Raw genomic sequence first — 27,372 nt, 5'->3', positions numbered from 1 at the left:
GATGAAGGTGAATTTAGCATGTACTGTGATGCAAAAGTAAAATGATCCAAAACAAAACACTGCATTGTCATTCAAAATTTGGTACTAGCTAGATTTATAAGCACTGCCATTTTGTTTGACAGATAATTTTTGAAACTAGAATGCATGTACAAAAATTTTGATTGGTATTCCTCTTTAGCAGAAATGATTTTGTTACCACCTTTAACAGAATCTCATTACTGAATGCCTTTAGGGAAAGGGTAGCACAGATATGAATAAAATGAAGAGAATAGGAACACTTTCAAAAAGTAATACAAGGAGTGGATGTTAAAATTGTGTATCACTTTTATTCTATTAAAACGTTATTTTGGGGGTATCTAAAACATTTATAACATGCATGTTTACTTTCCTTTTTGATAAAATATTGAACAGGTTATTTCATTCAAGTGATTAAATTACATGCATCAAATTGTCATACTAATTTTAGAGAAAAAAAGCAGCGCTAGAGATACAAAAAACTTTACTAAGATTATTAGGCTGAGGTAAGAGAATTGCTTAAGCCCAGGAGTTTGAGACCAGCCTAGGCAAAATGGTGAATCTCCATATGGACAAAAAATAAAAATAAAAGACTTAGCCAGATGTGGCCTATAGTCTCAGCTACTCAGGAGGCTGAGTTGGGAGGATTGCTTGAGCCTAGGGGGTTGAGGCTATAATGAGCCATGATCATGCCATTGTGCTCCAGCCTGGGAGCTTGTCTCAAAATAAATAAATAAAAAGTAAAAGTAAATAAATTTAAAAAGACTGATTTGGTGATGAATGACTTACAATGCTTTACTGAATATTTGAAAGTTAGATTTAAATGTTGTGTACTATATTAAACAATAAAAATTACTGTAATAAAGTAACCTTACTGAGAACCTAGTAGTAGTGTTTATTTATAACAAATTACATGTTGTGTAATTGCAGAGCTGTGTGGAGTTACTGGTTTACGCACAGTTAATTAAGTGCTGGTTGTTTCACAAAATAAATATCCAATTCAAAAATGACCAAAACAGATAATAATGATAAACATATGATACGTAAATCTCTACAAATCAACAGAAAATTTTATGCAGCTTGTGCAAGACTTAACCTTTTCCTGGAGTATTTAGAGAAAAATATAATATAGATTAGTAATGCATTTCAAACTCTGTGTCACATAAATTGAATATTTATAATTAGGACAGAGAGAAATCCATGGTTAAAATGTCCTTCAAAAAAGTTAAAAAACCAATTTTTAAGGTTTTGTTCGTAGGCAATATATAAAGCATAGATATAGAAATACGAGACTGTTCTTTTGGTTTATGTTGTAAAATCTCTTAAATGCATTAAATGTAGCACACATGCACAAGCAAATAATAGTCATAAAATATTATGTTAAATTAAATAAAACAAATTATATCAAGAGAAGCATATGTGACATGTGTCCAACAAATTATAAAAATAGATTACTGAATTGAAATTTACATATTATTACATGAAAAAGCATTGTGCTGCAATTCTGCAAATATATAAAGTGAAATGTAGTCATCAGAGAAAAACTGAGTAGTATAGTCTCATTTTTATTGTTGTCTTTTTGAAATAGGAATAGTATTGTCTAAGGAACACTAGCTCCCATAAGTAGTAAAGCCCAACATTTCAGTGACTTAGCACAATAGATTTAGCACGTTTCTTGAACATGTAACAGCACCATGTGAGTGTTCCTAGTCAGTGTCAGTTTCCATCTTATGATCTGTCCACCTGCTAGGGCCTCTGGGTACTCTAAAGGTGAAAAGTAAAGGGAAGAACATATAGTGGGAAGCTATGCCTGCTTCTTAATTCACTCAGCCTACAAACAATATGTAACTCACTTTCTCTCGCATGACTTTGGTGAGGATTTGAAAATGTACCCCTAGGATTGACAGCTGCTTCCCAGTGAGTACTCAGTAGTGCCAGATATTTGTTTCCACGAAAAATTCATGTATTGAAATCTAATAACCAGTTGACACTATTAGTAGGTGTGGCCTTTGGGAGGTGATTAAGTCATGAGGGTAGAGCCCTCATGAATAGGATTAGTGCCTTCATAAAAGAGGGGCCAGAGAGCTGCCTTGCCCCTTCCATCCTGTGAGAACACAGTGAGAAGGCACCATCTGTGAAAGAGGAAACTGGCCCTCACCAGATAGTGAATCCGCAGGTACGTTGATCTTGATCTTCCAGCCTTCAGAACTTGAGAAATAATTTTCTGTTGTTTATAAACTACTCATTTTATGGTGCTTTGTACTAGCAGCCCAAACAGATCAAGGCACTGATCTATGGCAGGGGAAGTACAAGGTTTGGTGGATAGTCATCTCTGCCATTAGAATGAAATATACCTATGTTTATTTTCTATTTGGAGGTAATTAGGATTAAAATTTCAAACCAGGTTTTTAAGGCAAAGCTAGAAGTAGTTATTCATTCATTAAACACACACACACACGCACCCATTTTACACACAAACACACACAGATATCCGATTATGTGCTTCTGCTGATAGGGTTAATTACAACAGGCCTGGAATTAGCCAGAACGGATCCATCGAAATGAGAAATGCACCTGCATGACTCTAATCCCTAGGCTTGGAGTGAAATGTGCTGGAAGTAATGTTGTTTGTAACCACAGATCTCAGGAGTTTCAAGGCAGTTTGTACCAGCTTATCAGCATTGTTTATTGCTAACAGTGAGACTGATGATTTGCACATGGTTTCTGTGTGACACCCAGAGGGCTCTGCTGTTGGGAATAGTTACATAGTAAAAATATGCCTAAGTGCCAAGCATGATATAAGAAACCCCTACATAGACTCCCTTTTGAGCTTCCTGGTTCTGAGAAATTCTATACATACATCAATGGTTCCTGATCTGCAAGAAAAAACTGTATCCTTGAAACCCTTACAGAAGGAGGATAAGTAAAACTCTAGTCTAGGCCTTCTCAGACCTACTGTGAGACAGCCTTTTGCTAAGATTCATATCCTACTTTGATAGTTTTACTATCTTGAATCCTTTTCTGGTAATGATCTGCAAATCTGTAAGCATTCTCATTTTGGCTCTTGAAAGTGTTATTCAGTAATTAATCCTTATTTAACTGTTACCTATGAGCACAGGGCCACATAATTCTAGTCACCACAGAAATAATAATGACAAATTTAAAAAAATTTTTAAAAGACAAAGACAAATTAAAAAAAACAAAAAACAATCATTTATAATAAACCCTGCTGTTTATTAGACACAATGACTAATAATATAATTTCAGAAAGTGGTAAAACTACATGAAGGAAATAAATTAGGGTAGCAGAATTGGAAATTACTAGGAAGGGAAGGGGGAGAATCTATGTGCTCAGTTAAAGCTTCAAGTAAGAAAAGTCATTGGGCCAATTATAAAGGTATTTAAGAAGATAAAACAACAATGTGAAGATCTGGGAGAGAAGTGTCCCTGATGCAGGAAATTGCAGCAGAAGAGAGTGATTTTGTACCTATATCTAGCACTCAGAAAATTCAAACTGGAAACGTTTTACTTATACTGATCAAAGAACCTAATTGAAGTTAGAAAGAAAGTCACTGTGGCTGAAGGAGAGTGAGCAAGAGGAAAACTGGTGATTGGCCAGGACAGTCTTGAAGTGACCAGAACATTTGGGGCCTCCCAATCCTTGGTAAGGATATTACATGTTATTTTAATTGCTAAGGGAATGTTTGGGTGATTTTCATCCTTGAATAATACGGTATTATTTAGATTTTGAGTAGAAATTAGACTAAGAAACTTAAGTTTCTGCCATATAAATACTTGTTAATCTATAGCAATTTAAATTAATTTGGTCTTTACTTTGAAAAGAGAAGTCTTTTGACATCATGGTAGCTAACTATCAGTTTCTTTGATCAACTTGAATGAATTTTCAGTTGTCTGAGAGCTAAGTATAGATATAAAGTCAATGATTTGACTTTGTTATTATAACTGTTAGATTTTGTAAAATTGCATTTGTAGTTTTACCTAGCACAACAGGAGCCACTCATCATCGGAATCTTCAGACATTAGATATTGTATTTTGAAGAGAATTATACCACTTTTTCATTTTCTAAATGACAGGATTAGGTGTTTTAGCTGAATATAAATGTTTTAAGGTTGATACCAACGAGTAGTTGACCTTATTTAAAATACTGTTTTTAAGTCTTTTCAAACAGTAAGAATATTATAATGGCTCCTTGAGAAAGTGGCTTTGCAAAAAAACTTGTTGTTAAGAGGTGTTACAGAGTTCAAAGAAAACTGTTTCAGTTTTTTTTTTCCTCCAATTATATGTATGCATATTTGTCCATTGTTCTAAGTAGCACATTTTCCCCACATTTTAACATCTTTGAAATAGGGATGCATCTTTCAGTTAATTGTATTATTTTGTTTAACTGGAGATGTTTTTTCTTTACTCATGGTGCATAAAATAATGATGTTTTTACATTCAAAGATGTCTTTAAAGAAATTTGGTGTCTTTTTTCTTTTTTTTTAAGTGGAAAATGACGCACTTCAAAAAAGTCTTAAAGGATGCAAGAAGCATAATTTACAGCTTGATTCCATACTAGACTAATGGACATCTCTCTATTCCCTAAGCATTAAAGATTTTTATAATCAACAAGTTTTTGTTGTGTTTTGTTTCTTTTAGTATCATGGCTATAAAAAGACTCTAGAAACCACTTAGTAGAATGCCTTCATTTTATAAAGTAGAAAGTTTGTTTTATATAAAAATAAGATGACTAATTACAATTTTGCATTCCTGTCAGTTTTGTTTTGTTGTTTTAATATAAAAATGGTAGAGGAGAAATTGTTATGAGCTAGATATCATTTTTATTTGAACATCCCCAAACTCCCATTTAACAGTTAGATGAATTAAGTCTGTAAAAATTTGATTTGTCTAAAATTACACAAGGGAACAATAGATACTGTGGCCTACTTGAGGGTAGACAGTGAGAGGATGATGAGGATTGAAAAATTACTATCAGGTATTATGCTGATTACCCGGTTTACAAAATTATCTGTACACCAAACCCCAACAACACACCGTTTACCCAGATAACAAACGTATACATGTACCCCTTGAACTTAAGATACAAGTCGGGAAGAAAAAAAGATTATATAAGAATTCAGTGGTAGAGCCATGTTTCTTGATGAGGCCAGTGCTCTTTTCCTTTAAAAGATTCGACAGCTCTTTGCCACAGCATCTTTAACAAGCTCGTAGGCAGAGTTAATAGTAAAAACACACCTACCTTTTAAAAGTTCAGAATACTTAAACTACATGTAATGAAACATTGATCCATTGGGATTTTAATAGAAAATTTGAAAAAAATAATTCCTCTGAACAGATAAATTTGTCAAATGCCGAAGTTTTAAAATTTAATTTGTTGCTATAACTTTATGTTTGAAGATTTTCTTTTAATACATAGGTGGGCAGACATTACTTCTTATTTAATGTTAAAACACTTAAACTATAAAACACCTGTACCTTAGAATATGTATTTATAATTTGAGATATTGATATTCTACTAAATATTATTTATGGAGTACTGGTCATTGTTTTTCCCCAAAAGTTTATTCAATTTCCTACATAATGAGGGATTATGTTTATTACCTTATTTGTAGTTAACCTGTTCATATTCATGTTCTTATGGCACATTATTTGAAAACCCTAAGTATATTTTGAATAGCAGCAGAGTTGTTAGAAGTTCTTCAAGTCCTCCTCTTCCAGGAGGTATTTAAGGGTGTCTTTTTTTTCCAATTGTTGAACCATCTATCTTGCTTAATAATTCCTATGATAGATGCTCAACCAAGGATGTTAAAATCCAGAATGCTTTCAAATGCATTGTTCAACATGAATAAATCTTCACCTCTTTCTTATACAGAATGATTATAATTTTAGTTAATAACATCAAAATGACTCTTTAAAAGGTGGACTGTGAATATATCCAAACTTACTAACCTGCTTCTGTGTCTCTATGTTTAATCTATCCATGTATTTTCAATTCTTCTACATAAAGAAATGGGAGAAAAGGATTGCTTGCTGAATTTATCAAATGTGGCCATGAGTTGAAGTTTTGTTCTGCTATAGCTTATTTCATGGGCTTTATATCTTATTCTAGGAAGATTTTAGTAAAATTCTGCAATATATTAGATTATCTGTATGCCCACTCTTCCTTGAGTACTCTCTGCTCATTTTTCAATAGGACCAGATTCCCTGAAGCTATGTTTCTGTAGGATGACCTCATCTCTTCTGCCTATGACTAGTAATCTAACACAAAAACTAGACAGTTATTGATTATCCTATTATGTTTTGTTATATAGAGAAGGTGAAAGGCCAAAGGTCAGACTGGTTGAGGAAGAGAGAGAAAATATAAGAGGAGAAAATGCAGGAACCGTGCAGTGGCCTCTGGAACAAATAATTATTTTATACTGTGACCAGCCATATGACAATCACTGAGAGCTATAAATTTTAATCGGTAGTCACAAACTAGTTTGGGGTCTTTCTAGAACGGGGATTAAAATTCCGATGCATACTCACTGATTGAGTAACTTTGCATTATTAAAATGTAACTTTCTAAAACATAAATATTAGCTACAGATAGAACTTGTTTGGAAACAAAACAAAATCAAATTTACAAGGTAGTGTTGGCACTACTCTCTAATTCTATTGTAGAATATATTGTTAGCTTAGTTATGTTCTTTAAAACTCACATTATGAAATAAAATTAACCATAGCTGAAAATTTCATAAGAAATATGAAACTGCTTTTTTATGCTTATTAAATAGTAGGCGATGGTCATTTATAAAACAGGAATACCTTATATTAAGCCAACGATTATGAATGACAGTGGAAATGTAATTAACATTAATTTCTGACTTTGTTAATAATTCTCTTCCCATAATAATATAGGAGTTAAAAAGACATTATTTTAGGCAGTTAGTGACAGTAAAAGAGTTCTCAGTGGAATTTTCCTTCAATAAAAAGCAGCCCCCAAACCATTTCTTTTCTAACAAAGAACAGCCTGAAAAATCGAGCTGCAAGCAAGCATAGATAAGCAAGCTGGAAGCTTGCATATGTAAATGCCAGCAGCTGTACCTGGAAGCCAGGTACATTTCAACATGGATTCCTCCCTCCCTTTTCTTTGTAGCCAGTGCAGGGGTGTTACGGTGCTGTCCAGGCAGAGGCCACCTTTGCATAATAGAAGATTAGGGTCAAACCAATCCCCCGGGCCCCATATAAATCAATCACTGCCTCCTCAAGCCTCTCTGCAAAATCAATCGCATCCCCCCCCAAATCCAGAAACCCTCTTGGGCAGTCCGCTTTCTCTGTAGGAGAAAGCCCCCTCTCTCTCTCTTTTTTTTTTTTTTTTTTTTTTTTTTTTTTTTTTTTTTTTGGTCTATTAAACCTTCTGCTCCTTAATCTGCTCTATGTGTATGTGTCTGTGTCACTAATCTTTTTGGCGTGAGATGACGAACCCTGGATATTGCCCCAGACAATGAAGTCACATCAATAATATTTCCATCTTATATACCTAGTTAGTTTTTAAGCTTTGTTGGAATAGCAGCTTGAGAGTGAAGTTCTAAATTTTCTGAGATGTATAAATGCTTAGGAAATTCAGTGTTTAGGGAAGACAATTTTTTTTTCATACATTTGACAAGAATCAAATGTTCCTTTGGTGTTTGTAAGAAACATCTTCCCATATCATGGAACTTGATGTTCAGTAAGTAAAATATGATTATGCTTCATTTCAGAAACAAGAAAGATTCTACATGATGTTGACTAATTAGATTGGAAAAATGCAATATGTGTATATTGGAGGCAAATATATGTTCAGTTTTTATTCTTTTTCTCTCCCTTCCTATCTTGCTTTCAGTAAGATGTTTTAATTAGCCATTGCTGACGTGCAGTACCCATCTGATATAATTTCTCGATACAAAAAGGTCAGGCCTAGATGGAGAAGAGGGTGAACCTAACATGAATCTCATTCTAAAAATGTCAAGAGATGTTTCTGAAGTGCTTATAATTGTCCTTCCACATATTTTCCCTGTGAAAGATTTATTACTATTATATAGAACCACCACAGCAAAATGTGGCAGCATTATGGCAAAAAGCTCAAAAACTAATTCACAAAGAAAGCCCCTATTCTTTGGCAACTTTAAAATCAGATATGCTAGGAAAAAACACTTTCATACCTTAGATAATTATTACTTGTTTTTGTATTGCTCCATTTAAACTACTGCTTATTTTGAATTAGAGGATGAATGAAAAGCCAGTTTATTCCCTTTATCTTTCTTAATGCTATTACCTATGAAATCATGCAGTTAGGAGGAATCTCCATTATCTGTCTCTTCAATTCATTGTAATTCACATTCTTTCAGTTCAGTATGGTTTGGCTTAAAGAAGCTCAATTTCCCAGTAACATATTATATTAGAAGCCATGTGGAAATGAAAAATGAGTAAATGGAATACAATGACGAAAAATATTCCTGATACTGTATTTCAGCTACATGGAGTGGACATTGATTTTTACGGTCCAGCTTCCATGACCCTTGTCCTAGTAATTATACCCATTTTTCCCTTCAGAAGATCATACATTCCTCCCACTTTTCTCAAGTGTTTCTAGTGGCAGTTACTCCACATAGACCGAATCCACAAAGTATATCAAGTTGTTTAGGCGACTATGTTGGGATTAGGGATGGCCACCTACATCATATGGAGCAATGAAATAAAATGAGTTTCGTTCCAAATGGGGGGAAATAATCTCACTATTTCTGGTTGACTCTGAACCTAGGCACTTTTGGCAGCCCTCTTAAAATCTGTTGGAGAATGACATCACATAGAGAAAATGAAGTAGATAGAGAGAGAAACCAGCTTCCCATGACAGTTTGAACTCAAGTTGAGATCAAGGTTTTAGATCAAGGTTTTAGAGCTGAAGTTTTAGATAAATGGATTCAAAGGTCTGGAATGTTCACTTCACTGCTTAAACCAGTTTGAATTGGGTTTCTATTATTCACAATGCAAAGTATTTTAAAGAATGTGCCAGATATAAAAATATTGAAATAATTAATGAGATAAAAGTAAATATTAAGAAAGACGAATAAGTACTTTTTCCTTGAATAACAAAAATTTTCAGCTTAACCATTTATCTTTCTTAAAATCAATGTATAGTTGAGTCTCATTTGTTTTTTTAAATCTACATTGGCAGTCTCTATCTTTTAATTGGTATATTCATATTATTCACATTTAAAGTGATTATATAGTTGGATTTATTTCTACCATATTTATAACTGTAAATCAGGTAAAAGGAACTAAGGTATACGAGCCTTTAGTGTAATATTTATATTTATCTGGTTAGGATTTAGGCTTTATTTGTTGTTAGTTGTGGCTGTGATGTAATAACCTAAAATTTCCTATTTCTCTTTCTTTCTGGCTCTTCTGTTTTCTTAGTCCTGTGTCATTATACTGGATCCCTCTTGATGTGTTGACATGATATGGGAATGAGAAGTGTTCTACAGCTCTATTATTAATATTAGGTGTTAGTTTCCCTTTCCCCCATTGAATTTGTTACATATATAATAGTTCAGTCCACATTGTCACAAATGACAGGATTTCCGTCTTTTTCAAGGCTTAATCATATTCCATTGTGCACAGTTTCTTTGTTAGGTTGATTCCATATTTGACTATTGTGAATTTAATTCTGCAATAAACACGGGAGTGCAGATGTCTCTTCACTGTACGGTAAGCCCTCACTTAATGTTGATAGGTTTTTGGAAATTGCAACTTTAAAGAAAACAACATATAACAAAACCAATTTTACCATCGGCTAATTGGTATAAATGAGTTAAGTTTCTATGGCATATTTCTGGTCATAAAAAATTCACCAAACTTCTAAATAAAAACCCCAAACACTTTTAATATTAAACATCAAAATAAATGTAAGATTTATTTAAAAATCTTAAAAATATTAATTAAAACATGTTAGCTGATTATTTACCCAATTATTCCAGTTCAGGGTAATTGGTGGCCAGAGCCTTTCCTAGCAGCTCAGGGCAGAAGGTGGGAGCCAACTCCAGACAGGACGTTGTCCAATGACAGGGCACACTCACACACAGTCGCACTCACTCACACTGGTACCATTTAGACACACCAATGAACATAATATGCACATCTTGGGATGTGGGAATGAATCAGAATACCTGGAAAAAACTCAGGCAGACATGGGAAGAACGTGCAAACTCCACATGGACAGTGTCCCCTTTTCAATAAAATGAAGTTGAACAAAATGGTGTTATATGAGGATTAGCTGTACTAATTTTTTTTTTTCTTTTGGATATATACCTAGAAGTGGGATTGCTGGATCATACGGTAGTTCTATTTTTAATTTTTGAGGAACTTCCATACTGTTTTTCATACTGACTGTACTGATTTACATTCCCACCAATAGGGTGTAAGATTCCCTTTTCTCCACATTCCTGCCAACGCTTATTTTTTTATCTTTTTGATAATGACCATTCTAACATGAGTGAGATGATAGCTCATTGTGGTTTTGATTTGCATTTCTCTGATGACTAGTTGGTGTCAGTTATTAAGTGAACTTGAATTGGATGTTTTTCTTCCCCCAGGTTAGTCTTTGGTAAAACCCCATTGGGTTAGCCTCTAGTTAAAAACAAAACAAAACAATCCCTTAGGGCAAGCCCTTTTAAGAACAAAGAACCCTGGGTACATTTTGTTAACTTAAAAAAATCACATATTTTATACATTTGGAAAGGATGCTTTATTTCTGACAAAGGGTTATAGCCTGAAGGCTGGCAGTCCTAAAAGGCTGAAAACATAGCCTCTGGCAGACTGTTAGGCAGCACTTTGAGGGAGAAGGGGGTAAAATAGGAATTTAAGCTGAACAGGTTGGTCAAGTATACTATATCCAACATGTTACGGAAAGAGCTATGAGTATTCATGAAGGCAGTCCTGATGCATGAGTACTGAACTAACACATGTAACATATGACTATGTTCAATTTGGGGGGATGATTTAATATGTAAATGTCACAATTAGGCCCTATACATCAAAAGGTGAAGCAGGGACAGGAAGGCATTCTGGCCTCTGTAAACTGGCCAGATCCATGCTTTTCTGTGTCTGCCTGTCTATGTCACTAGTTTTGGAGTCAGAAGTTTGCTCTGTAACCTCAGTTCTCGGATGGGTCTATGAAGAGTTGTTGATTCCGTTTGTTCAGTGGTTTTCTTTTGAGTAGAAAGTTACTGCAATTAGTCTCTTGTCCAATCAAAGCTGTATTAGTATTTGCAAAAATCGCAATTACTTTTGCAACAACCTAATAGTTATTGTCAGGCCTCTGAACCCAAGCTAAGCCATCATATCCCCTTTGACCTGCACGTATATACATCCAGATGGCCTGAAGTAGCTGAAGAATCACAAAAGAAGTGAAAATGGCCTATTCCTGCCTTAACTGATGATATTACCTTGGGAAATTCCTTCTCTTGGCTCATCCTGGCTCAAAATCTCCCCCACTGAGCACCTTGTGACCCCCACCCCTGCAAGCCAGAGAACAAACCCTTGACTGTAATTTTCCTTTACCTATCCAAATCCTATAAAACGGCCCTAACCCTAACTCCCTTCGCTAACTCTCTTTGTGGACTCAGCCTGCCGGCACCCAGGTGAAATAAACAGCCTTGTTGCTCACACAAAGCCTGCTTGGTGGTCTCTTCACAAGGACGCGAGTGAAAGTTATGGCTTGCGGAAGAATGGGGTCAATTAGCCAGCATCTGCTGGTGAGCTACAATTGTTTTAAGATTGCTTATCTCAAGGCCAGCGCTTGTTTGGCTGCAAGAGAAAAAGAAAAACCTTGCGACAGTTAGAACATAGTTTATTCCTTAAGTGTAGGGATGGGTGACATAACCCTTGCCTGTCATGGCCTTGGATCTTGTTTATAATTCAGTATCTTATTGCGACAAAGAGTTTGTGCTGTCAGTATTGTGATTTCTATTTTAATATTAATGGCGGTCAGTTGTGTCTAAACTACAAAAGGGAGGGGTTATAATGAGGTGTGTGAGACTTTCCATTTTATTATGTCTAGAAACTCATTTTCCAACATTTCTCTGGGGTTCTCTTGGCCAAGAGGGGTTTTGATCAGTGGTTGGGTGACTGAGGATTTTATTTTTTAGTTTACAATTTCAAAATAATTACTTTCCCTCTAGTCCTGCCAGCGTATGAGGGGATTTTTCTTCAGTCTTCACAGAGAGAGCCTGGTAGGATTCCTGGAGGTAAAACTCACATGAGTGTGCCCCCTCCACTCCAATACTGGGGCTTTTTCAGACTATTTTAACTTTCAAGTTATTGTAAACTGAATCTAGAGCAGTTCCTCAATTATAACTTAAAGTGATCAGACTGATATTAGCTCCAGCCTCAGGCTACCGCTCCTGGGCTTTTCATCCTAGGAATCTGTGCTTTTCTGTATCTACCTGTGTATATCACCAGTTTTGGAGTCAGAAGTTTGCTCTATAACCTCCGTTTTCTGATAGGTCTAAGAAGAGTTGTTGATTCAGTTTGTTCAGCTTTTACCTTGTGAGACAGGAGGGAAAACTTCGAAGTTCTTTACCTCTTAGACCAGAAACCAGAAGTCCTCAACCACTTATCCTTACATTAAATAAAATTCTCCTAATTATTTTCAGAAACTAAGAAGGAGAAATGATCAAACTGGTCATAAAAATCTCCATGAAAGATTATGTTATTCAAAGAAGCTTTGATTTGTATGAGTCTTGAAGGTAATTTAAATCCAGATTCATCAAACATTATCATGTGCCAGGAAATGTGAGAGATATTTTCACATATGTTTTGTTGTCTAAATTTTGTGCTACTAATATGAGGCTGCATAGAGCATAAAAGAATAGATTCCAGGGCCAGATTTACTGAGTTGGAATCCCAGCTCCAGTAGTTAGTACAAGGTTGGCCTTTGGCAGGTTGCTTAGCTTCTATCTCAATGTTTTTATCTGTGGAAATAGGAACAGTAGTAACTGTTATCAGAATTAAATTAAATGATAGTGTTGTCATTATTATTATAATTTAGTGTCTCTTAATTTTTGCTTTGTTTCTGCCATCTTACAACTAATTTTTTATTAGTTCAAATATTTTCTTTATGAAGGTTTTGCCACTCTGGAAGCAGCTCAAAATATTTCTTCTGCTGATTCCAAACAATACTATAACATAATTTAAATAACAACCAGCAATTAACTAGATTCAAAATATATACTACTAGTGAAATTTTAGTTTAGTATACAAAAACTTTACCAATTTTTATAAAAGGGTATCCAAGAAAAAAAATTCCTATATTGGTAGAGAAAGTTGTTTTGATATCATAGTAATGATATGGTCATTGCATATCATAGTTAGTAGAGTTTTTGTGACTTTACAGCAGATCAGACATTTTTAAAAGCCATAAATTAACATGCCAGTGACTATTCATTGTTGTCAAACAGGATCAATGCTACATTGATAAGCAGACAATCCACTGGCCATCACACCAAAGGAGTTGAATTAATCAGCAACTTTTGGTGCAAAATTCTGATGAACAGTAAAAGTAATGGATATTTCTAAGGAAAACTAGTTTATTAAGTGTACAGATATACTTTTAAAATGTCTTTATTGATCCTTACATTTTATATAACATAAAATTTATCAGTTCATGTAATAAAAATTGCAATGAGTCTAAAGTGGTATTTTCATGATAAAGAAAACTTTATTCGTTTCAAAATCAAGCTATTGCCAAAAAAGGAAAGAGGTAGAGATACCCTGTTAAAATAATCTTTCAAGGCAAGTATGTCATGTTGTGGAGCTATAGAGAGAGAGAGGTACTGAGAAACTGTGTGAATGTGTGTTTTCCATTAGCTGATTCGTAAGTGAAGTGATGTGCTTCAGTATCTTAAAATTATATTTCAATATCTTAAAATACCACAATTATCTAAAATTTTCTCCAGTCAGCCTCTGTTTTATAGAAGAGAGAAAATATAATTCTTTCACTGCAACCTCTGCCTCCTGGGTTCAAGTGATTCTTGTGCTCTGCCTCCTGAGTAGCTGGCACCACAGGCACACACCGCCATGCCAAGCTAATTTTTGTATTTTTAGTAGAGATGGGGTTTCAACATGTTGGCCAGGCTGGTCTTGAACTCCTGACCTCAAGTGATTTGCCTGCCTCAGCCTCCCAAAATGCTAAAATTCATTTTTAGTATGTGATTTATATTCATTGTTTCTATGTATTTTCACAACAGACAATAAGTATTGTTAGTCACGTTTTAAAAACTAGGAAATTGAAGTTCATGGATTTCAGGTTTATACAGCTAGTAAATGACAAACCAGATACAAAATTCATATCATATTACTTAAAATTTCTTGTTGTTTCTTCCACGTTACAGTGCCTGATGCAAAGCATCATATAATGTCATGGTTTTCAGAACTTTTTAAGATCATCTGGTCCAAGATCTCAGCCAGATAGTCTCTTATTCCAACTATTGTCAAAGTAACCCTGATGTCCAGAGATGACTATCTCTGGAGAAATATCACTCATAAAGCAAGACAAAGAAAACAGTTTTGTTTTTTTTTTCCATATACAGTGAAGGGCATTAGCTGTGTTTTCCACTAGGTTATATAATTTTCCTCCTGATAGAAAAGTCTCAAAGGTTTTATTTATTTATTTATTTGGAGACAAGGGAAAAAGATTAAAATAAAGCAATTCTAAAACTCTAGTATAAAAGACAGTTTTTTTTTCCTTTTGTCAAACATCTTATAAACTTTGTAACTTCAGAAATGCTTATCTAAGCAAAAAAGAGAACATCGTAAGGCAAACTGCTACAAAACTAACCAAGAAGTAAATACTAATATGTAGAGTAATATGTTAAAATGAATTTTTTGCTTTGTTAGCATACTCAGCTCTCTTTTTCCCCTCTTTTGTGCAGTTCATAAAATCCCACATTCTCCACTAATTCTTTTCTCAACTCTAAGATGATAAAACACATCCTACTTAGCTGTCAAATTATGATTTCTTCTTGCCTACTATATTCCACCAACCTCTCTCTTAACAGCTATAAAGTGTAAATATAATGATATTTTTAATGTTTACTCATTCGTTATTTATTTGTGTTTTATTCATTTGGGGTCTGTCAGTGGTGCTTATTTTATATTCTAACATTTTAAAGATGGTGAATGTTTCTATGTTAAGAGTTTTGAAACTTATCCTATAATGGCTAGATGCAATAAATTATTCATGCAGACCGTGGACAAGAAACAGAGTCCAGGGAAAGGCTCAAGCTTGGGCTTTTATGGCAACTTTTTAAGCAGGCAAAGGCAGATTGATGTTTGATTCCCAGAGGATAACAAGTACTTATACTGCTTATCAGAAAGTGGGGCACTAGAACTAAGATCACTGCTAAAAAGCAAGAATGGTAGTGGTAGGACTGGGGGCAACAAACAAACAAGCAAATAAAACTCTTATGGCATTGACTGAACAATGTCTCGTACAAAATTGTATACCTTAGAGGAGGCGAGTGACAAGGTCCTGTTATCTATCCTCAATGTCATCATAGGTTTGGACTAAGTGACAGGGAGCCAGGTGAAAGCAATTCCAAAATGGGTACAATGAAAGCAGATGAGAGAATAGGAAAAACAAAGAATTTCAAATCAAAGGTAAGACATTTTCAAAATGCATGAAGAAATGTAATTCTAAGAAATGTAATTGGTAAAGGTCAAAAAACAGAAAAATGACTTCATTCCTCATAAACTTGGTTTACGAACTTTGGTTATATTAAGGATTACCAGAAAAATTAGATACAAATATATTAACTGCTAAAAATATTGTGAAAGTCAGTTTACTAGTCAATGTTCTCCAGAGAAAGAAAACCAGTAAATTGCAGAGTGAGGTGTGTGTGTATACATATATACATATATATACAGAGAGAGAGAGTGAGAGATTATTTAAGGAATTGACTTGTGATGTGGAGGCTGGCAAGCCCAAAACCTGTAGAGTAGGCTGGCAGACTAAAGACCTAAGAAAGAGATGCAGTTTGAGTCCAAAGACACAGTTTTATTCTTCTGGAATTATTATCTGCTCTTTAGGGGAGGTTCAGTGTTTTCTTAAGGTCTTCAAATGATTGGATGAAGTCCATTCACATTACAAAGGACAATTTGCTCTACTAAAATTCTACCAGTTTAAATGTTAATCCTACCCAAAAAATACCTTCCCAGAAATATGTAGAATAATGTTTGACCAAATATATCATATTTTGGCCTAGCCAAGTTGACACATAAAATTAAACATCACAGTCAGGCAGAAGTGAAAAAAAATAGAAAATATATTAAAAAAACAACTAAAACACACACACACACACACATACACTATATATATTTAAGAATAGTGCCAAATGGTAGTAGGAATTTTGGAAAACTCGAACAATCAGCCAGTGTTTGTGGGAGTTTACACTGATGAGGCCATTTTGATGTGCAGCATCTCAGTACATTATAAGTTATTTATATGTATATTCTATATACATTTATTTCACATCTGGCTCTATAGTATCACAAATAGGGTAAAAGAAGCCAAATATGATGAAGTGAGAGTTGAAAGTGATCTTTTTGTCTCTAAGTGGAGATTGTGCAAATAAATTATGGTGGATAAATGCTATAGACTTCTAAAAAATTGAAACACAAGCTAGGTGTAAACTTAGTAGGACCAAAACTTTAAAAAACACAATGCTTAATGAATAAAGTAAGAAACAGAATATTTTGTTAACAAGGGATAATTTATGTGTCTTTAAAATATTCTCACAAGACATCCTGGCATATTTTTAATAGACATAAAAATATAAGAATATTAATTCAATACAATAAAGTGTTTGCATTTAGGAGAATAAAATAAGAACAAAGAACAGGATTTCAAACATAATAAACAAATAAAACAAGAGAGGTGCCATATAGAGAACAATAATTATAGCTTGTCAAATAGGATAATACATTTCACTCTATATTTGAGAGAATCAATAATAAGATGATAGATAATTTCAATTATTAAATTTTATTAAGTAAATAAAAGTTAATATCAACTAGATAATGTAATAAGTTGGGAAATTGTTAATGAGTAATTAAAATGTGTATGGACAAAGCAAGAATGCCCATTATCTCCTTCACTCCTTAACATTGTATTGGATTTACTAGTGAATGTAATCAGACAAGAGAAATCAATTTGAAGAATAAGGACTGCAAAAATAGTAAAAGTCTATTTTCAGATGAGATGATTGTAAAACTAGAAAATGAAAGGAGATCAGTGATAAACCTAACATAAATATTCAAACTATTCAGTCACCTAGTGGAATATAAAATTAACATAAAAATAAATACTTGGACTTCATGTTGTACAGAGTTTGAATTTTATTAAAATTTAAAACCCCTACTCTGTGGAAAACACTGTTATCAGAATGAAAGGTCAAGCTATAGACTGAGAGAAAATATCTGAAAACATAAATGTGATTAAGAACTTCTATCCAAAATATACAAAGAAGTTTTAAACTTAGCAATAAATAAACCAAATGATCTAGTTTAAAAATGGGTAAAACAACTGAATAAACACCTCAGCGAAGAAAATATATGGATGGTGAATAAGTATATGGAAATATGCTTCACATCATTTATCGTAAGAGAACTTCATCTTAAAACAACAAGATGTCATTACACACCTATTAGAACATCTAAAATCCCCAAAACTGACAATGATAGTTGCTGGAGAGAAAGCAGAGTGACAGGGACTGTCATCATTGGTGGTGGACATTCAAGACTACAGATATGTTGGAAAGCAGTTTGATAATTTCTTAAAAACCTACCATAAGATCCAGCAATCTCTCTCTTAGGTATCTACCCAGCTGATTTGAAATGTTAGGTCCACATAAAAGCTTTTATGTGAATGTTTATAGTAACCTTATTTATATAGACCCCAAACTAGAAGCAGCCACCATTTTCTTTAATTTGTAAATGAATATACAAACTGTGGTGCCTTCATACAATGTAATATTATTTAATGATAAAAAATGAGCTATTAAACTATGAAAAGACATGAATGAATTTTAAATGCATATTGTTATGTGAAAAGAGTCAGTTCTAAAAAATTATAAGCTGTATGAATCTTCTTATACAGCATTCTAGAAAAGGCAAAACTATAGACATAGCAAAAATCAGTACTGCCACTTGTTTTGGGGAAGCTGGGAAGGTTGAATAGGTGAAGCACATAGGATTTTTTAAGGAGGTGAAACTGTACTATATAACATTTTAATTGTGGAGAAATAGCTATGCATTTATCAAGACCAATAGAACTTTTTATCACAAAGAGTAAACTTTAATGTAAACAAATAATAAAATAATTTAGGAGGTCAAGGATGCCAATATGGAACGCAGAATGGGGAAACATAATTTAACTGTATGACAAATATATGAAATCACCTCACTGAAGGGAGTGGGGAGTAAAGGTGCTCACCTAAGTAACTCTAAAAATGAATAGAGTCTACATGTCTAAGGCAAATCCAACTATACATAAGCACCGTACTCTAACTGATCAAGTTGTCTCTCACTGGAGGATAGTGTAACATTTTGATACTGCTACACATGTATACTGAGATGGAATAATTACATAAATGTATGATGGCGGTGGGAGCCACATTTCTTATTGTTGGGCTGGGAATTTAGAAGTAAGTAAGGGGTGAAAGCCAGCATAATCTATGCGGTGATGGATTAGGATTGGAAACAGCATGAACTCATGTTTAGCATAATATAGAGATGGCTTCAAAGAAAAATATTTACAGATATTTGCATACACATGGGTTAGTGTACACAAATCCATTTTCTTGTTCTTAGCTGAGAGGGCTTAGAAACAACCATACCCTAGTAGCAGCTAGCACATAGAGTGCCCAAATCTTGGTTTCAAATACCATTCTTCAATAAAGGAATTCTAGGTAACTTAGGGAAATGGCTGATTCTAGGACTGTAGCAGGAAATATATAAGACAAGCATGAAGCATTTTGTAAAGCCTAAGAGTAAGAAGGGAATGGTCAAACACACACACACACACATACACACCACAATGCGAGTGATGGCGATAAGCACATGGGACACAAGAACACAAGAACTCACTGAAAGAGCTGGTCAGAGCTGGAACAATCAGAGCAACAATGTTAATAAGGCAGAATTAAACTATAACTCAAACCATGAAAACAAATATCCATGAGTCTATGCGGAAATAAATCAATTATTGAATAAATGGAAGAGAAGAAGTAAATCTGTGCAGAAGAATTTCAAATAAATTTCAATTTTAGATACTCCACCCTCAAGAAAGAGAGCATAACTCTCTACTTTTTGGGTCTGGTTTGCACACAAGGACTTCCTTCCAAAGTGTGCAGTGTGGATAAGGGGAAGAAGAGAGTAACTTAGTGAAGAAACTTGAAAAACACTACTTCAGCCTGGTGATCAAGAGAAGTCAACATCAACTGTGAGAAGTCATGTTGATAGGATGTCGACTTGATATGAAGCGATGAAATTGGTACTTTACCTCTGTGGTCTTCCTTATCAAAACCCATAACCCAAAATGTAATTATGAGAAAAAAATCAGACAAATTACAGTTGAGAAACATTTCACAAAATACCTGACTAGTACCCTTCAAAAATGTCTAATGCCACCAAAACAAGGAAATTCCATATATATTTTGCATTTGTTGATGAGCATTTGCTGATCTCCATCTTAAGGATAAATGTCTCCAAGTGAGACAAATGCAGATGTAGTTTATTTAGACATTGCTAATTTCCCCTACGTGAAAATGTGTGAGACTGTCTTACCAATAGAATGTGTTGTCAAAAAAGATACAATTATTCCACTTTTACAGATAAGTCAATTAAGGTTTGGAGGATTTAGGCCCTTTCCATGACTGCTACAAAGAAGAATAAAGTTGAAAACTCAGGCCTCATTCTTACTCCAACACCTAGAAACTTTTAAACAATAGGCGGGGTCAAAATATGGCATACAGAAACTGATAATCTGAGTAGATGTATACATGTTGATCCCAGAAGAATCACTCCATTTTGGTGATGAATTATGTTATTCTAAATTTGAAGAGGCCTGAAATATTTTTACTCTTATCTGTTTAGCCAAAATTTGATTGCTAATAACAATCAGCCTACATTTTTAGCTTCTATGGGGACAATAAAAACTTAATTAAAATATAAGGGGACATTACTGAGGTTTTCCTATCCACCCACATTTAGGAAGAGGTAACTGGAAGAGTATAGCCTCCTGGAATAGTACCTACATTTATTTCAAGTTGTTAAGTCTTAGATGCTTATGCATTTTGCTTAATTTCACCAAACTAAAAGGTATCCTCAGTTACATCTTACATTAAATTGGAATTTTTTTCTTATAATAAAGATGAGTGAAACATATTGTTAGATATGAAAGGAAAAACTCTTTTTTTTCAGTGCCTTTCATGTTCAACACATACTTTTAGTAGAAGTATGTTATTTTGCATGTAAATTAAATTCCCAAAATTTGAACAATAAAGATATCATAAACAACATTTTAACAAAAATGATCTACTCATCATTAATTATTTATCCAACCCAAAGGTGATACAAGTATGTTCAAACTGACAAGGTGAAAAGTATGTCACTTTTGAAACTAATAAGGTAGCAGAGGAAAATAATACTAATTAACACCTATCTTCTAATTTTGCAGTGGAAGCCCACAGATTTTTGTACCATAAAGTATAACATTTGTTTACATTTATCTACCGCATACATAGGTATATAACATTAGATATTATCTCTTTATATTATATAAATACTGTTATATTTTCTTATTTTACCTGTTCTCAGATCTGGTATATATTTTCATATATAAAATGTATTACTTATAATTCAAAACTTTATTAAATCATCTTTCTGAAAAGTAGAGTCCAGCTTATTAGAGGCAAATTACTAGCAATAATTTAAATTGTGTAAATATGAAACCTTAAGGACAAAAATACTCCTTCAGATATTTTGCTAATGTTTTTGTATTTCTAACTAAATGAATAATTATGTTTTTAATATTTGATGAAGTAAATAAAGTTGTTCGGTCTCCCAGAGCAAGAGAGAACAATCAGATAAAAATTCACTAAATGTAACAAATGGGGATAAAAATTTATAATAAGTATTAAAACCAAAGTTAAGAATTTACAGTTTTCAGAAATATTGTATTTAGTATTCATATTTAAAAGTGTTTTCCCAATTCCTGATGCTGCTTGTGTCATAGATATGGTTGTTTATAAACTACATTTTAAATGAATCGGGTAATAGTGATTTAAAAAGAGAAAGAAGTGCTTAGTTTATTCACATAAACAATGCTATTTTAATTAGCATTAAACTTTTATATTTTGTTTAGTAACATGTGAATTCAATATTTTAAACTCCTGACATCTGTGTTTTGGAGAAAAAAACAACTATTATTTGTTATTAATGTAACATATAATCTTTGCGTGTATGTTTGTCCCTGGCTGTGTGTATACTTTTAAGAAATCCATTTTTCCTAATCCATTTTACTGAAGTATAAAATAAAATTATGGCTTTGAAATTGTCAAGGAATTTGTGTTTAATTTATACTATTACATATTGTTAATTATCATTAGCAATACACTTTACAATGCCACAACACATGTATATGTATTAGTAAAAATGCATAATTAAATAGATTGAATTTGCAGTTTTGCATCATTTAGGGATGTTCCTTTTATGGGAAATTTTTTTCAGCCTGTCTCAGAATACTATTTTCACAGAAAAATCACTGAGATGAAAAGTACCTCTTTTATGACGGATTTATCTTCCAACCATGAGTTTTCCCAAGGCATCCAAGGTGCTTGCTACTTCCCACTCTCGAAATTCCAGTGGTGATTGCATCAGAATATTCAATGTGTTGGTGAGGAGCCTAATCCTCACAAACTAAATAGGATACAAGGCAAAATCTGATGCCTCCTTGAGGCAGAATAATATACTGTGTTTGCCAAATATAAGCAAACTATTTGCGGTCTTCTATGACATTGGAATGAAGAAAAAAATTATTTACTGGGAGAAGATTTACATTCCGGTTACCACAAACTGCATTGATTTGCTCTACTACACAACATAAGAGATTATTTTTAACACATTCTAAGAAAATTCATGAATTTGACCATTAGCCATAAAAAGAATTTAGGACATGAGGGTACTTACCCATTCCCACCCACTCTGGTTGATTAATACCTGCTGAGGCAGTATTCTCGAGCCCATCCTACCTGACTGTGCATGCTCCTGCAGTGAGCAAAAGCCCTCAGGAAGAAGATAGAGTTGCAATAGGAAACTGCCAGTGCGTACAACAAAAATGAGTTTGCAGCTATGTGGCTAGGACACTGGCAACATCTGCTACAATTTTAAAAATAAAATCTTCACTTGATACCTCTACTTCTCCAACTACTACTTGATTTCTCTCTTTTAATAGCAAAATTTTCTTTTCCATAATTATTCCACATTTATGTTTCTAATTTATCTCATCATATTTTCTCTTCAATCTACCCTCAAAATTTTCTCAGATCCACAACATCACTGAAATCATTTTTATCTACATGGATGTAGCTCATTCTGCATATTCTCACTAAAGTGTATGTAGCAAATGGAAGATGAAATCTAGCTTGTGCTTTACCATGCACCCTGATGTGGGTCTTTATCTACCCAGTGGAAATGGCATTTTCCCCCCTAATTTTCACAAAGCCACAGTATAGACTAGCTAGCCATGCCTTATCAATGTTACCAGTGATTGTTAACCTTGCTGGCTTCAGTGACTGACTCTGAGAAATCATCTTCACAGATGAGCAGCATTTGTTAGAAGTTGATCACTTCCTTCAACTTGGCTTTTACTGTAAAACATTCTCCTTTATTTTATTTTATTTTTTATCACCACTGTGGGTATTCACTTTTGCTGATTCCTTCTCACCTCTCAGACCTCTAAAACTTTAAATGTCCTAGTGCTCAGATGTTGGGAACTTTTCTTATTTTCTGTCAACACACCTTTTTTGGTGATCTTATTAATTCTCATATTTGATGACTTCCAAATTTATATCTAGCACTGACTGCTGTTTTCAACTCCAGATTCAACTTGACTTTATAATACTCGATTGTCTAATAACCATGTCACACAATATATTTCAACCTGAAATCTTGCTTTCACCTCAAAACGTTACCAACAGCAGGTTTTTTTTTTTTTTTTTCATTTCAGTAAATAGGTATTCAGTTCTTTCTTTTGGTTAGATAAAAATCTTTAGAGTCATATTTAACTTCTCCTTTTTCACCCTCTATAGCCCGTCCAGACAATTCCTGTTAATTTTACCTCAAGATATATCCTGAGTCACAGGGTAACATGGGATGTTTAAAGTTATAAGAAGTTATAAAATCATCAAGGGAGTACAGGTAAGTAGAAGAAAAGATATGTGCTGTTATTTATTGAGCTTTTACTAAATGTCAGACACTTATTTTTAATTGATCAATGCACGTAATAGTAGTTATCTGTATCAAGAATATGGTCTCCTACCATAAAGAGAAACTCATGTAACTTAAGTTTTTCAATGGAAGTTACTGCATCTCTCTGATACATACCAAACTTGCATTCTCCACTCTGGGGCTCTTGAAACAGAAGAACTATATAGTCTTAGCACTAACGTGAGAATAATTTCTCTTACTTCACTTGCTTTACGTTAGACCCAAGGAAGTGTTTCCTATGTCCCAGATGTCACAGAATTTTTAGTGAAATAGCCCTTTGTGTTTCCATAAACAGCTCCTCCTGCTCAGGAATCAGATACACATCCATGAATTTGGCCTCCAATAATTCAATAAATATCATTATATGACCCTCAGACTTTTCTGCTTTTATCACTTAGCATGGCTTCTTTCCAAAGAGGTCACCAAATCCTTTTGCTAAATAGATCCATGATAGAAATCCAGATTTATCTGAATTATTACAGCAGTATTTATTGAGAACCAACTATGCAACACACTATATTTGCACAAATTGGGTTCATAGTGAGAACTCTTATTCCATTCTAAGCACCTGAATTGTCAGGTGTACTTGAAAAGTCCTCTCTGGCCTAAAATTTAAACCAAATTTGTCTTTTTGTACATCTTTATGTGTTCCCTTTTGTTTCTTAATTTTCCTGCTGATCACTTGCTATTCCCCTCACGATGCTTGATTTTTTTTTCTCTCTCAGTTGTTAGGCAAGACGTACCTCAGCTTGAAGTTTAGTATTAGTGGTTTTCTTTGCTAGTGTGCCCTTTGATATTGACATGCCACTGCAGGGATGGCATTAATGATAAACCCCAATTTATTACTATTTTAAGTCATTTTGTTCATTTACTATAGTCTGAAGAGCTAAAAGGCATCTTTAGAAAAATGACAACTGGTAATTTATCTTCACTGCAGCCCCTGGGAGAGAAGCATCAATATCAAAGTTATAGGGCTGGCTGAGAGAGTGACTATCTTCCCACACCACAGAGAAGCCTCCAGGAACATTTGGCAGTTTATTGGATTTTTTAGCAAACAATGAAGACAATAGTTTCTGAAGAGGGGTAGAGATTGGTAGGGAAAAAGTTAAGATTGAGAATTTATTAGATCCATAATATGAATAACAAGTATTAGTCAGCATTACTATAATGTACGTGTGTGTATATATATGTCTGAATATATATAAAGATAACTTTCAATAGTATTAAACAATTTTAACTGATATTTTTATTGGCAAAATAACTCAAAAATTATTTTATCTGTCACAGTGCTTTTATATCTTATTTCCTTGCTAATTTGCTTATCTTTTCCTAATTTAATCTAAAATACAAATGAAATAAAGAAGACTTGTTAGTACCTTGATTTTTGAATTTTAATGGTAAGCCTACTTTTCTATGAACAATTGCTTAGTTATATATTGATTAGATGCTAAATTAATTATAATCTGCATTGTCTAACATTACCCTTCATATTTTAGTCTTGTACATGGATTAGATAATTGAGGCTAGATAAGGTTCATGAGCATGGAAGATGACATTTACATTAAAGATTTACTGTCTTTAAAGATTTAGGTTTCAGATTCAAGAGTCTTTAGTGAAGGAACTTATGCTAATTTTTATTTTATTTTAATATTTCTTGAATAATGAATAATACTATATGTTTACTTATTATCTAAGACTGTGAGAAACATAATGCTAGGCTGAGAAATTCAAGCCCTCAAAGAAATTATGGTCTTACAGAGAAAATAGACAAAGAAAAAAAATTCATTAGGTTCTATACTATCATGGGCAAAGCACGATACTACATAAGGACACAGGAAGGGCACCTAATACAATTTCAAGTCGTAGGGAACATTTTCTTAAGGAGTGATTTCTAATCAGTGACAAGTGGCTTCACTAGAAACTATCCACAGAAAGGAGGAAAATATTTTTAGAAAGAAGAGATTATAAATGTAGAGACCCAGAAGCTAAATAAAAGATGTATTTGAGACCTAAACTAAAATTCCATATAGGTGATATCGATAAAGGGTAAAGAGAAAGTGCTAAAATAGGAAAACAGAGAGCTAAGCAAAGATGTCATTCAGAATTCACTTTCATGCCATATTAATGATGTTAGAGTTAATTCTAGAGAAAACTTGGAAAATAGAAGTGGAAAGTCAGTATACACAATTTGCGCTGTAGAAAAATGTCTCCAATTTCTGTCTAGAGTTTGTCTTGGAAAGGAGCAGACTAGAAGCGATACAACTGGGTGGGAGGCTTTATCAATAATCCAGGGAAGATTTAATGTTATCTGGAATTATTTGGCCACATGTTTTGATATTTAGTTACATATTATTATATGGAGTGCTCAGTTTTACAGAGAAAAAAATTTGTCTTTCCAGGAGCTTGAAATAATTTCCATTTCTCCTCTTTTGAATTTTTTAGTTTCTTATTTATATTATGACATTAATAACATTCCATCTCCCGCTATGTTTCTTGCATTCACTTAATGTCTTCTCCCCAACATTTGCTGAAACCTGGAGCACTATGCTATAAAATTGATAGTAACATTGTAACAACTATTTTCTAAATTCATGTTGAATCAACAATTGCATAAATGAATATTTATGAATGAATCAATAGATCGCATTTATATATATCTAGTCCAATCAAAGTTTGAGCATTTCTAGTGTCTTAGACTTTCCTTCTTTATAAGTAATCCTGGAATGGACTGGGACATTTAGTGTGAATATCTTCCCAAATATATAGGATACTGACACATTATCTTTGTATATACAAAATTTCAAGATTTTATTATGTTTTAATGTATTTTAAATTCCTCAATACAATCAGAATCTTCAAGTGATGTTGACTCCACTTTTTTTTTTTTAATACTTCCAATACCTGCTACCTAATGGAAGAGCAATTCATTTTAATCAACCCAAATTCTTATATTCAAAATTTTGTAAGATGAATCCTGGCTGTTTTATGGAAAATATTGGCACATATGCAATGTTTATCACAAGATACTTTTAAGATTTAAACAATTTTGGATGAAGAAATATTCTTAGGGAAATTTTCAGCACCATAAAAAGATACTGTAAAAAAAAACCCCAAAAACATATATGATAAATTGTTGCACAGACTGTTGTTATGGACCATCGTAATATTTACTGTATGGGGATAGATTATAGTGAGAAAGCTTTATTTTTTATGTTTAGAAATACACAGAATCATAAAAATGTAATGGTTGGTTTAACCTATAAAGAGTTTTCTAATCAGTTAGTTCCTGACAGAAGGTGGAAATTGTATCCTATGAAAGATTTATTTTATTCTTCTTCCTTTAATTTTCAGCATTCAGGAATGCTTTGAAGATGTTAGAGAGAACCTGATAAACTTTCACGGCATCCTATAGAAGCTATGTGAATAGAAAACATAGCAAGAAAATGCTAAGTTGTTTGCACATGCTTCCCAGTTTTATTAATTCATTCCACATTCATATTGATACAGATGGAAATTATAAAAGAACTGAATTTATGGATTGAGTTAGCAATTGAATCTCCATGGCAACGTGCAAAAATTGAGAAAGTAATTAAATGTAACATTTATAGTTTGTGGAATAATTTAGTTATCTGGTAATTATTAGCATGATTATAAAATGACATAAACAACTGTATGGCTCAAATGTGTGATTATGTACAATATACGGCAAGCTGGCACTTACTGAACATATTATGCTGCTTTTACAGGCAATTAATAAATACATCGTGCAA

General features: G+C 33.4%; 1 long non-coding RNA gene across 1 annotated transcript; it reads left to right on the top strand.

Moving 5' to 3' along the window:
• The first annotated feature begins 2,088 nt into the window (after positions 1-2,088).
• Positions 2,089-27,372, top strand: LOC103217555 (uncharacterized). Its single transcript, XR_491100.3, has 3 exons — positions 2,089-2,191; positions 23,425-23,533; positions 26,954-27,372. It is a non-coding gene; the product is annotated as an uncharacterized lncRNA (long non-coding RNA).

The sequence above is a fragment of the Chlorocebus sabaeus genome, chromosome 10 (assembly GCF_047675955.1).
Source record: "Chlorocebus sabaeus isolate Y175 chromosome 10, mChlSab1.0.hap1, whole genome shotgun sequence".
Lineage (NCBI taxonomy): Eukaryota > Metazoa > Chordata > Mammalia > Primates > Cercopithecidae > Chlorocebus > Chlorocebus sabaeus.
Note: the sequence above shows the minus strand (reverse complement) of the source record. Positions and strands in the feature narration are given on the sequence as shown.